Raw genomic sequence first — 9585 nt, 5'->3', positions numbered from 1 at the left:
ATGGTGGGCAGGTTCTCAGTGATCGGTGGGGCCGCATACAGGCTGGTATTCTTCATGCAGTGTCGTTATGCACCTGCAGATCTTCTAAAGTTACGGCCACATACAGGCCTACTGACCTCCTTCTGAACAAATATATTCAGTTGAAGATTAAGTTAAATATATTTTTTTCTTTTAAAGTGTAAATTGTAACAATTTTAAGTAATCATATACAATAAACTATTTGATTGATTGATTGAACAATGCAACACAACACAGGCCAATCTTCATCTGGGCAATACAGGCGTGCAGATGCTGATGTTCTTCTGGACAGTATGGCCACGCAAGAAAGATCTTATGTTGGGCAATAAAGCATACACAGTCTGATTTGGACTCAGATTACAAGCCCAACCAGGCGCCGAAAGTCTCAGGGTTGAGGCATCATCATTTCCAGCAGGAATTACTTTTAGAGAGACTGTAGGCCCAAAGACCCGAGGTAAACAGATTAGTCCTCCTCTTTTGGAAATCCCAACAGCACCGGGAGCCACGACATATTGTTCCTACTGGACGGTCACTTCTGCAGGGTTGGCAGGCTCCTTCCCTCTCTCTGTAGACAGGCTGACACCTAGGCACATCATAACAGGTATCTGGCTCCTCCAACAAGGGGTTAGACTCAGGGGATGTACCCTCACTCTGGGATACTGACTGCCGAGAAGACACCAGCTCTAAAGTATCATTTCCCTATACTTATAATGGTAAGCATGAAAATATATGTTTATATATGCATATATATATATATAATACAACAGTATTATAAAAAATATATACGGTACATTACATAAATTTTTCGGGTTATTTTTTATTTACTATTATAAAAATCATCTATATATGTGTATGTATATATATATATATATATATATATGCAAAGAAAGACCACTCACTAGAGAATGACACAAGGACACAGAGAGGAATCTGTTGGGAGCCTTTTAATCACTTGAATGCGCAGCGTACAGCGTAATGCATTTCGGCCTGGACGGCCTTCCTCAGACGCCTCTGCACACGAATGGTTCCGTCTCCCTCCTTCTTTAAATGATACGGTGCTCCCATTGGCGGGAGGGCAGCTGATCCTGATTAACTGTGGCAGCTGTGATCAAATGTGAGACCACAACTCCCAGAATACAGTGTCTTGCAAGTGCGTTAACAGGAAAATTACTCCGAGAGTGGTGCCATTCCGAATGAAGGGGGGGCCATGTAGTGGCAGGAAACATCCTTAATTTAAGTGTCTGGGCTCCCTCTAGTCCTCAACGCCCCAGCCACAAATTCAGGTCTGATCGGGCCGTAGAGAGCGCTGCAGTGAACCCTCTCTATCGTGCAGTCACGCTCTGCCATCTGACAGCAACCTCGAACTCGATCTGTTATGTGGCGGTCCCGGTATTCACCAATCCCTTGGTAGACACAAAGTTCGATGCCAGTAACATATATATATATACAACAGGAAATTTCTTACAAGAAGAAGGTAAATAATCATATACATATAATAGATATAATATATACATATTTTTATATATATTAAGGTTATACTGGGAATGATAGAAAAACCTGGTCAGATGCAAGACAGAGTGATAGTCAGGGGCACTTGCCAACAATGTATGATTGTCTTTTTAAGCCGGTGGATAATAAATAAACGTATAGGATTTTAATAATCAAATAGAAATTTAAGATGGAAAGTAAAAATACATGTAGCCAAGAAATAGTAATTATTGCTTTAAATGAAATAGAAAATTGGTTACTAATTTTGTTATAGAAATGAATTAATTAATCTAAATTAATCATGAACAAAATTACCCGTTCCAAAAATCTAATAACATTTTTATTGATAGGCGGTGGGGAACAAACATATGTAAGTCTGACTTCTATGTTCATATTAGAAGAACTTAAATAGAGTGACACGACTCATGTATTTCATGTGATCACGGCCCCGTTGACAGCCGAAACCTGTTATAGCAGAAGGCGAATAAAGTTAAAAAAACAGAAAACACTGCCTTGGTGCCTGCTTCGATCTATTTGGTGCAACTTGCCAGAAATGATCGCCAAAGCGAGATATATAAAATATAAAAAAATATCTAAAATTAAACAAACAATAATATTAGATATATTTAAAAGATATTAAGAGAAATATTGACATATGGGAATAATAGATATAGTATTCCCCATCTAGTCTGTGCAACAGTAGGGAAAGCATTGGATTTTGGTGGGGTAACACTTACTATTCCCACTCCAGTCTGTGCAACAGTAAAAAAAAAGTGTTGGACATCGGAGGGATTACATTTACTATTCCCACTCCAGTTTGTGCAATAGTAGAGAAAGCATTGGACTTTGGATGTGTTAAATGTACTATTCCCACTCCAGTCTGTGCAACAGTAGGGAAAGCATTGGACTTCGGAGGGATTACATTTAATATTCTCACTCAAATCTGTGCAACAGTAGGGAAAGTGCTTTACTTCAAACACATAACATATTTGAATAACCCTATTTATTTACAACAAACATAAAACTCCTAATATAGACATTCTTAATTAACCCCAAAAAATTATATATATATATATATATATATGAATAAAAGCACTATTAAACAATTTACATGATTATTCAACAATCTAGAAATTAATAATCAATTAAAAAATGTCATTTATTTCTTAATTTACTTTCCACACTATACCACCACAAATGTAGCAGCTCACACTTAAAATATAACTAAAATAAATAAGTATAACACAATTAACATAATTAATGTTTAATTCAATGATTATTAATGCATTAATTGTTAAATACATATCACTTAACTCCTACCCTATACCCCAACAAATCTAGCAGCCAGCGCCTAATATATAGCTTAAAATATATTTATTACATAATTTACATAATTAATATCAAATTAAGTAATAATAATAAATTAATAATTAACTGTTAATCATTACTTATGATGTTTCCACTCCATGTCTCTACAAACCTAACAACCCGCTATTACACTATAAACTACTATTAGCAAATAAATAAAAAAAATTAAATCACTTTAAATTGCAAACTATATTTAAAAATATTATTAACAATTACACAAACAATAATAACACATACAATTAATATATGAACTAAAACACATTAAGATAATGAAAAAATGATATCATCATTTAAACTTTATTCGGCATCAATACAATACCATAAAAGTATCAGTAAAAAACCATCAGAAACATAAATATCACAGTAAAACCAATCCCAGCCAGAAATACATGTACCGGACAGTCCATAAAAGGAATTGGCATCATTAGATAACATGTTAACACTCTTGCAAGAGTTCATATACCTGACAGGTTGGCCCAATACGTTTACATTTCTTTAAAAAGTGCCCTTGCCCACACAATTCATTTACAAGACTTCTGACCTAACGGTATTGGAGTTAGTATAATTATACCTCTCCTCTGGTATTTCTAGAGCGCATTGCCGACCTTAGGAAGTTAACAATAGAAAAAAGGGTTAACACCTCTGAAGACAATTTCAAGAACAATAAAGCCACCTTGGCCGGCTTAAAGCCCCCCTTTTTTAAAATACTTCTTAAAAAACGTTTCCTTGGGTGCTCATAGTAGGGACACAATAACACGAAGTGAAGGGTGTCCTGCGGAGACCGTAGGTCGCAGCCGCACAGACCCTTCAACTCCGTGGTCTTAGTGTAACCTGCCGGCACCGTTAGACTGTGATGTAATAAGTCTAGCCTGAAGTGTGTCATTAAAAATCTGTTTTGGGCGTTGTATATTAAAGACAGATACTGTTAAATGCCCGGGCAAGATTTGGTCAAGATGTGCGCTCTCACAGAGGGTTTATTCAATTCACTGTCCTCCCTCCCGTCAGCCACGTATTTAGTAAATACCGTAGTAACATAGGCCTTGTCCCCCGGTAATAATTTTGTAGGATTATTAAAAAAGTCCACACACCCCAGGGCTGACAAGGATTCCCTCACGTACTTCAGCCATGGGATATTCCTTCCCTGATCTCGTGCCAAACAATCCCTTATAATCGTCTTGGTTAGTGATGCTTCGGGGTGAGTCCAAATCTTAATCCAACACTTTGATGGGTTTTAATTCTGACCTATCTCTCACATAGGTTGCACTCAATTCCTCGTGGATGATAGATGACGGTGTATTTTGTGGGACTCTCAACACTTGTCTTAAGTATTTGTTCTCTTTGATTTGGAAACTTTGTGCGTTAATGAAACCCTAAACCTCACTACCATAAAGTATTTTGGCACAGCACTTTGAGTTATACAATTTTAAAATTTGTTCCGGTTACCAGCGACCCACCCTACATGCAAAATTCATGATAGCGCCGGTACAACTCACTAAGGACCGGCATTTCTCATCTAAAAGGGGTTTAAAGTTAAGATGGTTATCAAATAAAATCCCAAAGTAGGAAAATGTCTGCACTTTTTCCAGGGAGTGTGCGCCGATCGTGTATTGGTATTTCCTCTTTGGCGTTTTTCCCACTTCCATAATGTACGATTTAGACAGATTAGCAGCCAAATCAAGTCTCTCCATAAATCGAACGAAACCATCTATGAGGCATTGTAAACCTCGGGGAGTCTGTGCGAGAAGAACTGCATCGTCTGTGTAAAGCAGAATGGGGACCCAACTGGTTCCAATCCTTGGCGAGTCCACCCCCAGAGCAACCAGCGCCCACTCTAGGCCATTTATATAAAGTGTAAATAAGAACGGGGCCAATATACATCCCTGCCTTTCCCCTCTTGTGCATGAAAATTGGTCAGTCAGGCTCCCCTCCTCATTATATCTGACCCGTGCAGAGGTATCCCTGTGTATAGCTCTTAAGATGTGCACTATACCCGGGTCCATGCCTAGAGCCTCTATGATTGCCCCTAGTTTCTTTCGGTTCACACGGTCGAAAGCTGCCGTCAAATCCATGAAAGCCATGTGCACCGTCTCCTGGCTGGCGACGGTGTACTTGGCTGTCAATAGATATAAGTTGAGGCATTGGTCGGCCGTTGAGCGTCCTGATCTAAACCCATACTGGGTGTCAGTGAGTATATGATGTTTTTCCGCCCAGTCTAATAAATGGTCAAGTATTGCCCTGCCCAAAACTTTCACTGAGACATCAATTAGGGAGATAGGGCGGTAACACAGTAGGCTATCCCGATCTCCCTATTTTAAATATGGGTACAATGTAAATTGATACTTGTATAGCGCACTACTCACCCGCAAGGGTCTCAAGGCGCTTGTACGAATACCGCTGTGGAACCCATCCTGGCTTTCCCTGTGAGGTGTCCACTCCTGGGCACCCCCAAAGTGGAGACCAGGCATCCTTAGTGTTGTGGGGGCCGTTGTGGAGATTAAGCAAGCTATTGTCCAGAGTTGCAGAGTGGGACTCCATGATTGGAATAGGCACCGAGGCGAGAATGATCAGGTCCGTGGATTATTTTTTTTTTTTTTTTTTAGCCCAAGACCCACCGAGGCGGGGAATTGAACCCTTGTCCCGGGCTAGACCTCTGCATTAGGGTCTGCCGCTCTAACCATTGAGCCACACTTCTCCAGCTGTAGCTGTAGACTATGATGCGGGCATACCTGACTCTAAAGCAGCATTGATAACTCTGGTCAGAATTGGTGCCCACAACTGTATCAGGGTCTGCCGCTCTAACCATTGAGCCACACTTCTCCAGCTGTAGCTGTAGACTATGACGCGGGCATACTTGACTCTAAAGCAGCATTGATAACTCTGGTCAGAATTGGAGCCCACAACTGTATCTCACTCAGGAAAAGATCAGGGGGAACCCCGTCAGGCCCTGGAGCTTTGTTCCTCGTCAGCCCCTCTATGCCTGCCTGTATTTCACCCAGGGAGAACTTTATATGTCCAACATTCCTGCCCCCGTCCTCAGCCACTATATGATCTTCTATCCTATCATAATTATATAGCACACTATAGTGAACATGCCAGGATTCTGGCAGTATGTGATTTGTTATCTTCGGGTTATTAGCCTCTTGAAAACAAGGGTCATTAATAACCCTCCAGAAGGCAGTCATGTTCTTTGTCTCTACCGCTTCCCTCATGTTCTCCCAAGCCTGCTGTTGCAGTAAGGTTTTACAGTGTTTAGCTGTCTGCTTATAGAGTGCCCAACAGGTGGACACCCTACTCTTTCCCTGGGGACTATTTTTAGGACCCGCTTCAGTTCTTTTGCAGCCCTAGAGCAATCATGATCAAACCACCTAGGTTCCTCCTTTCTCATCTTATCGGATTTGGTCCTGAGTAGACTGTCGATGTGCTTGGTGACATCTTGATATGCAATAACCCACTCTCCCCCAATCACCAGAGGGTTTAAACACTTCCACACACATTGTTGCTTGTCCACCAGCAGAGCTCTGTAGAGGGCATCACCATCTGCCTGAGACCATATGAGTCTCCTCCCTTGATCAGTAGCTGATAAGACACCACTCTTCCCCATGGAAAGAGGGGGCTTTGATGAATTAGAGTCCCTGAGTTAGATAACCAGTGGGTTGTGATAACTAAATAGGCTTGGTTGTATCTGAAACCCTAGGATCCTGGTCTTTAACGTGATAGAAACAACAATATAATCAATAAAAGAGGCACGGCCTCTTCCTTTAAAAGTTGGATTAACCAAACCATTCTTCCCTATTTTGATCAGGTTCATGCTACAAGAGAGGGCAAAGGATCCTAGCAACTTGTTTAGTTCCTTTCCCTCTGTTGTGTGCTCTAAGTGCGGTCCCTCTTCTAGTGGGATTAGGACCATTCCCCTGTTCTGGGTTCCACGTTTGGGCATAGGTGACAGTTAAAGTCACCTAATAATGCCAACTCTACTCTCCAATTCCTTCAATCTTATTAGTGACTGTCCTGATAATACAGCATTATAAAAGTTTATAAAAATTAGCTTGAGGCCCCTTGTGCACAATCTGACCCCCTGCACAAATTCTGAGTCCCATCCTAAATTATCCCACCTCCCCCTGAGGCTTAAATCTACGTATATGATTACGCCTCCCTTCGCTCTTCCTACCGTTCCCTTGCATGCCGGGACAAAGTACATTTTGAAACCCTCCAGAGCGGACAAGCTACTGTCCGTCTTCCATGTTTCCTGGAGGCAGATGACCTGGAAGCACTTTATATAAGGGAACCATTCCGGGTTAGATATTTTGGATGAAAGCCCAGCTATGTTCCATGAGATAACTTAAATGGAGCCATAACTATGAGTGTCTGTGCATTCTGATGATGACCAGATTGCGGGCCTAGGGGAGGTGCTAATTAGTAAAGTATTCAGCAGGATATACTATTTTTCCAAGAAACCTGGGCAGTGGACCAGGTCTTTTGTGAAGGACATATGAATTTTTCAAAGCTAGCTGTACAGGGTGAAAGGGGTAGATCGAAGGGGGGCTTGGCAATGTGGATCAGGCAGCTCCACTACTACAAGCTAGAGGAGATTGCTATTGACTCTCGGGACATTCTCATTGTTAAGTTATCACAGGGCAATTCCCCGGATGTTTTACTCATCAATGTTTACTCTAGGGGCCAGCAAGGCGGGAAGGCGTCTGATATAGTAAGCCTTCTAGATGGTTTTTTAACGAATCACAGAGGTAATAGCAACACCATAATAGCTGGGGAATTTAATTGCACATATGAACCACTTGATTGTGAGGATATGAATTTTAGTGTGGAGGAGGATGACCAGTGGTCAATCCCACCTCTGGAACTTCCGCCCATAAAAAAGTGGACCAGTCCAGCACTCCAATTAAAAGCATTCTGTCTGGAACATGGGTTGAGAGCAGCAAATGGTTGCACGAAATCTGAGAAATTAGGGATGCCAACATATAGTAGTGGGCATCGCTTCAGTTGTATAGACTACTTTATTATAAATAAGGAATTTTGGCCTAAATTGCTAGACATGATGGTAGAAGCTCGGCCAGAAAGCGACCATAATCCTCTTTTAGTTTCTATGCGGGGTTTAGAACCAAACCATGTCGAAGAGTTGCCACACTGTCCAGATTTCGTAGAAGGACATTTGTAAAATGACATAAGATGTCTTAAATGGGCCAAGGTTGCACTCAACCCAGAGAAGCTGCTAGATATGAGTAACTTAGTAGCTAACACTATAGTTACTCTTCAGACGGATGCTGAATTGGGGGTACACTGGGAAAGAGTTGGTCAGGCACATCACATGAGCATCTTTTTAATCAACTGAAAAGTTTTTTTAATGAAAAATAAAAAAGGCCCCGTATCATCCAACACCAAGGATGCAGTTTGGTGCAATTCCAACTGTTGCTTGGCCTATAGAACTTTGGCAGTTGCAATCAGGAGTAAAGAACAGGTCTCTATAAGAGAGAAGAAGCAGGCATATAAGGCAACAAAATCCCAGGCAAAAAGAGACTGGGATGAAGCTCATTGGGCTGAACTACTTAATGCATGCTCTGGGAGGGATATGACGAGATTTTGGCATCTGGTGAAATGGGGGAGTGGGGATCCTAGAAATGTTCCCACTAATTACGTGGAGCCAGATCAGTGGGTCCGCCACTTCAAAGGTCAATTCGCAAAGGATCCAGGTGCTCAAGTCACCTTGGTAATGCCATCTTCTCCCCCTTCCTTCTGCATCACTAAAAAGGAAGTAGAAACCTCTCTCCTACAGGTCCCTAAAGGTAGGGCTCCAGGTCTTGACTGCATTCCTGCAGACCTTTTTCTACAAGATCTGGACTCCTGGGCAACGTATATTCAACTATTAATGAATGCTATCGATAAGGGAGCAGCGATCCCCAGTTCCTGGGAAGGTGCAGTAATCATTCCCATCTTTAAAAAGGGGGATCGCTCCCTACCAGGAAATTACAGGCCTATAAGCCTGATTGATTGCATTCAGAAGGTAGCGGCAAGGGTGGTTTTAGGTAGAATGCAGGCATGGATGGAGGAATGTCATATTCTCTCAGACTTACAAGCAGGGATTCAACGATGTATTAGTACAGTGGACCAGGTTTTAAGGTTCATTCTCATAAACTGGCGCACTGTTACCCTGGGGAGAGGCTCTATCTTTGCAGCTTTCGTGGACCTTAGGTCAGCTTTTGACCTAGTTCCACGTTCTAAGCTGTGGCACAGTCTTTTAAAGTTGGGTATGCCATTGGACATCTTAGCTTTTGTTGTCAAATTGCATACGGATAATTATGCCCAGGTTAGGTGGGATATAGCAGGTTACACCACTGAAAAGTTCTCGGTTGTGAAGGGTGTAAGGCATGGGTGCGTACTCCCACCCACCCTATTTTCAATATATATAAATGGGGTTTTGAAATACTTTGAAAACTGCCCCACAGATGCCCCAAGTCTAGCTGGGTTAAAGATCCCACTCCTAATTTTCGCCGATGACACTCTCATTCTTTCTAAAACGAGACAGGGCCTCCAACGTGCCCTCTCAAGATTTGAGGAGTTCTGTGCGGATCATGACCTCGTTGTCAATGTTGACAAAACGAAGTTTATGGTCCTCCAGAACTCTAACAAATACATCGGTGAAGTTAGGATGCAGGAAGGTGTTCTTGAGCAAACAGCGATTTTTTCATATTTAGGGGT

This window comes from Lissotriton helveticus, chromosome 11 (genome assembly GCF_964261635.1).
Source record: "Lissotriton helveticus chromosome 11, aLisHel1.1, whole genome shotgun sequence".
Lineage (NCBI taxonomy): Eukaryota > Metazoa > Chordata > Amphibia > Caudata > Salamandridae > Lissotriton > Lissotriton helveticus.
The sequence above is the reverse complement of the archived record's forward strand: the minus strand, read 5'-3'. Positions refer to the sequence as shown.